Genomic DNA, 5,419 nt, shown 5'->3' on the forward strand with positions numbered 1-5,419 from the left:
ATGACAGTTGTATTTACCACTTTGTATGGATCCTTAGTATGGAACATATTTACTGTGCATTCATTTTTTTTTTTGTGTACGTGTATGTGTGAGAAAAGTTCCTATGCCCAGATGAGTCACTGGTGAAGTATTTTGATGTGTCTCAGGGATGAGATCAAAGAGCACAGACGTGCAGATTCACAAATTCGTAATGTTTTTCCGACTTCAGTATTTCAGTTTTTAAATTCCATACATTCTCCTCCATACAAACTAAGTTCAGACAACGTAAATTCATAAAAATGTGTATATTGAGGTTCTTCCCTGTTATCAAAAGCTTATTGTAGATATTGTTAAAAGTTTGTACATCAGAAATATGCATTTCTGTTCTCCACTTTTAGGGAGGAAGAAAATTATACATTCAATGATATCAAAAACAAAATTGTTATTTTGAGAAAATTCAATGTTCTGCTCAAATTGGAACTGGAGCTGGTAAGTAATGAAGTTAATGGTAGTTTGATTAATTTTGGCTTTGACTTAGAGTGTGGTGGGTAGGACAGAATTCTCTCTGAAAAGTCACGGTCCTTTTAAAAAAAAAAAAATTCTGTGGTTTACAAATGATTGGAAAATATTGATTGCATGCAAAACAAGATTTCGCAGCAATATATTGTAGTTAGGCAACAGTACAATGTATTAAGAGATAATGCAGAAAGACATTAAACCGTGACATTTAGGCTTCTAATTTGCATTCAAGTAGAACATTGGAGAAAATAATAGTCTCAAAATTCTTTTGAAGTAAAAGATTTTGTAAGCAGTGGGAAACATTAAAGAGAAATTAACTAAGGCGTGAGAAAGCATAAACAAAATATTTGAGTATGGTGGCAAGCAGTGTTCCCTCTAATTTTTCTTTCGTCTTATGGTCCTCTGAGATTTGGATGTGGCAGCAACATCTGGCAGTGTAAATCAGTGCTGCAATCTGTTTTGGCATGGTGATCGAAATGCGCAGAATGTTGGAGATGTACAGCTTCGAGGGAATGTTATTGGCAAATAAAGTCACTAGATTGAGAGCAGAGTGATGAAAACAGCTGTCGCCAAGAGCAAGATGTTTGTTTACTGGGGGGAGGCAGAAGGAGATTGCACAATAGAGCGTTAAAGAAAGTGTGAGGATGAGTATCGGGAGGGAGCAGGTAGGGATGATGAAAGTGGGAGGCCAAGGTGGAAGCTCAGCAGTTATGCACATGCCACACTGTACCACTCACAATCCTGTCTCTTTTGTACCCTCAGTAGCAACTCCGTGTGCGCTCTCATACCACCTCAGTGCCTGCACGTACCCCATCAACCTTGCTTCCACGCTCTGTTGTGTCCCCAACCTTTCTGGCCCCGCATGCATGCATTCCTTCCTTACCACTCTCTCAATCTGCATGGAACCTTCCCTCCTTCCGCTGAAGCTTGGTTTAGCAAATGTAGCATGCAGCAAGTAGTTAGTTTATCAAATGGTTCATCTAGCCTTTCTGTAAAAGATGTGGTGTGTAACAGCAAGAAGGTTTACTAGACTGAATCTTGGGATGAAGTGATAATGGTATTAACAGAAATTAAACCAAGGAAGCCTATTAATAGGTTATCACACTTGGAGAAAATTAGGAACAGGTAGATGCTCTGACCAAGTGTCTAAAACATGAGGCTACAGTCTCAGACTAAGTAAAGGAGAAACCTCCCTCCAAAATGTTGTGAATATTTGGTAGTCTGTTTCCCATTGCTGGGGATGGTCTGCTATTAAGTAATTTCAAGACTCAAATTGATAGATTCTTGGATTCCAAGGAGGTCTAGGTATTCAGGCTGATGTAAGAGGTAATAGTTGAAGCAAAAGATTAACCATGATCTTTTTGACTGGCAGAGCAGGCTCATGAGAGGTTTGTGAAGAAAATTCCAGCGTTGAAATAATGACTGAAGGCTTTGCCCGAAATGATTAATGCAGAGCGAGACGTGGATATTTACTAGACATTGGTAGGGATTAGGAGGCTATGGCAGCCATTTGGATATTCTCAGTTAGTGAGATAAGATAGTTGTCCTTGGCAAGTGACGATGTGTGTTTGAGGTGACGGTGGATGATTGGTGAAATGGTCAGAGGCAGTTCTTGAGCATCCAGAGATTGACTTCACTGTTTAGAGTAATTTAGGAGTAAGAACAAGATTTGAATCTGGAACATCTGGCCAGTTCATGTGCCAGGCAGGTTGCAGAGATCTTGCTGGGCTGGGATTATCTGCCGAGTGATTCATCAATCTTGGCCGTGGTGAACAAAGACATTCAAGAGTTATCAGACCTATTAAGTGCTGCAATCCCGTGAACAGCCTTCTGATACTACTAGTAATACCTAATTTGTTTTTTCACCCCTTCAGGAAGATTGTGAATTCTATCTAGTTGTTCATGAATTGAAGATCCTACCAGCGGAAACTGGTTTTTCTGATGCATGTTCATGGTATGAGGTGTTCTAAATATACTTCACATTACAATCATTATTTTTTGTTTTGTTAAATATCTAAAGTTTCACAACTCTTCAAATTTCAGCAACTCGGACCCTGCTGTGCAGAAGAAGTTGAGAGAATTCTGGCAGTAAGTAAAGAGTATTTCTAAAGCTTGTGAGGATTGTGTACGAATAAATACTTAACTGAATTAATAATTGTTGAGAGTTGGAAAGGGGCATCAATTCCATTTGCAGCAATCCTTTTGAGATTTGGAATTCTGTTACAACCTTCCATCTTGCTACATCCCTCACACCACCAAAATTTCTTACTGTTTCTGTCTTAACCAAGTCTTTGATCAGATTTATTCTGCTTCCTTTTGTGAAGTTATTTGAAATATTTTACCTTAATAACTTGCTGTAGGAGTGCGATTGTGTCACTGTTCTTTTGCTTTATATTATATTTTTGCACCAAAATCACCAATGGTACCTTGTACTTGAATATGCCTCGATCTTATTTGATTGTTGCACTGTTTTGACAGTCAATTGATTTTAGTTTGAATCTTATGCTCCAAGCTCTCGGCCTAATTCACAAATCATGCTATTGTCTCCTTTGAATTTTCTTTTATGAATGATGTTGAAATTTTGTAAAAATTCAGATAAGAGAATTGATATAGGGGCCAACCACATTGTTGCATCAGTGCTACTGAAAGTACAGTTTTCCCAAATGGAAATACCTCAGTCTCAACTAGGCTGACTTTGTCATAATCCAGTCACTTTTCCATAGGAGAGATGGATAAATGAACCTGGGAATTCTTGCATAATTATTGTAGTCCATTTACTGAATGGCATTGCTGGAGCCTTGAAACAGAGTGGAGGTAGCCTTGAAAAGGGGAATAATAACAACAAGCAAGGGTTACTATTAATTCTCCTCAAAATTTAACTGGATTTTTACAGATTTCAAGATCAACAAATTAGAAACAATTAGAAAATGTATTTATGATTATTGATTAATGAGCTGAAACTTAATTTTGTAGAAACCATGTGCATAATTTGACAGCGCAATCAGGATCATTTTCTGGTAAGCTACCTCAACATTTTCCCCCATATGCTGCATTCCAATAATGTTTGAATTTCTTTAATTTTGGTAAAATTAGATTTTAAAATGCGTTACGGCAATTCTAAAAGTACTGGTGTACAGTTGTAGTAAAGAAACCTTTGCAATGGATCTTTAGTTTAAAAAAACTACAGAATGTAGAGGAGACAAGCACTTTTTTTACATACACATGTTTTAGTTTGTATTGGGGGTGATTGTTTGGAATTTTAAAGTTCAGCACCTGTATATACAGATATACCTAACATTTAAATGTGAATTTTGAGTTCTTGACGTGAGGAAATGCTGATGCTGAGCAGTGGAACCATTCCCTTGTCAGGCACCCATCAAGTTCTTCCAAGTCATATATAACACTGTTAGATAGCCTAATGATATACCTAGACCTGACCTTAGATGAATTTCCATGACTGCACCACTGTATCCATTTTTTCCCTTTTTACACGCCGTCCTATGACTTGTCCAGGGCAGGGTGTCAATTAATACCAACTTAGAGGCACTTCTATGGTCTATGAAATGGCCCAATTTCACGTACAACAGAGAATTTTATATCAGTAATATAATCCAAATCTCAAGTGAACTACGTAGGTTACCACCTGAACCAACAATATAACTTGTTGGGAAAGTAAGTTGACTTAGTTAAGACCTGCTCACATGGGTTGAGTTTGGTGCTGAGTGCAGGACCATTCTTCCTTACCAGAAATGAGGCAGATAAACCATTTCATGTATGTCTTCTACATCTTGCAGCTGACTCAGAAATTACATTGCCTGAGGCCTTTTAGAAGGATACTTGGCCATCTGCTGAGGCAGAAAAAGTGCATGATGGCCTGCAAACATGATTTGTTTTTAAAAGGTAAAACTGAGGTCATGTTTTAAATGTTGTACTGGAGTGAGGCACTCTAATAATGCCATATGTTTTTTTTATGGTATGCAACTAGTATTGTGAACAGTGGAATTTGAATCTTTTAAGGCTGCAAGATATTTCTGAAAATTGCCACTTTTCTTCCCTCTTCTGAGGACACTGACTTGTGCTGGGTGTAATTTCAAAGTCACTTGAAGCTAACCTTTACTGATCCCGAATGGAGAATTCAACTACAGGGACATTGCAAACTGGCTTGTTTCTGATGTCATCCACCTTCATGCCAGCCTTGCTTTTGACAGTCGGGTTCGTTAGAAGGATATCCCCCTCAACATTGTGCGAAATTGTAGAATTCTAACTTCTAAGATTAGTTAATTCAGAAACTAAATTGGATTCCTTTTAGCCTGTATGGTTTATTGCTCACAGAATGTTTATCCAGCTACTCTTTTTCTTAAAAAAAAAATTCAGTAGTTATTAAAATTGAAGCCCAGATTGACTTACAAACTGAACACGGAAATTAACTTACAAGATAAACTAGACATGGACGGTTAACTTTCACAGATTATTAATCTAAATCAGTTTGTTGAAAATCAATTTAGAGCATGACTTTGAAATAATGTTTCACAGAATGTGATAGTAAGTTTGAATTTGCTTGTAGTAAGATGCTAGTGTTTTCTCCATTGTAGAATATTTTATCTGGCTACTTTAACTGTTCAAGCTTTAATTTTGAGATGTAACAAAAGGTTTTATCCCAAGATCCTAATTCCCTATGGAACCAAGGTTTTATAATCTGGAGAAATGATTGTTCACTCTGAAACACCTTGTGCTCTTCGTCTAGGTCAACAACTTTTCTGTTATGTGATGGATTTGTCCAAGAGGTGCGTGTGAGCAATAAGAGATTAGGCATAAAAACCGAAAGAACTGCGAATGCTGTAAATCAGGAACAAAAACAAAGTTGCTGGAAAAGCTAAGCAGGTCTGGCAGCATCTGTGAAGGAAAAATCAGAGTTAACGTT

The 5,419-nt window shown here is 37.5% G+C and overlaps 1 long non-coding RNA gene across 1 annotated transcript; it reads left to right on the forward strand.

Annotated features, from left to right (window-relative positions):
- The first annotated feature begins 377 nt into the window (after positions 1-377).
- Positions 378-5,341, forward strand: LOC125482655. Its single transcript, XR_007261715.1, has 4 exons — positions 378-468; positions 2,373-2,452; positions 2,542-2,586; positions 3,472-5,341. It is a non-coding gene; the product is annotated as an uncharacterized LOC125482655 (long non-coding RNA).
- The last annotated feature ends 78 nt before the right edge of the window (positions 5,342-5,419 follow it).

Source organism: Rhincodon typus, unplaced genomic scaffold (assembly GCF_021869965.1).
Source record: "Rhincodon typus isolate 14 unplaced genomic scaffold, sRhiTyp1.1 hic_rhity00014354, whole genome shotgun sequence".
In the NCBI taxonomy this organism is placed as follows: Eukaryota; Metazoa; Chordata; class Chondrichthyes; order Orectolobiformes; family Rhincodontidae; genus Rhincodon; species Rhincodon typus.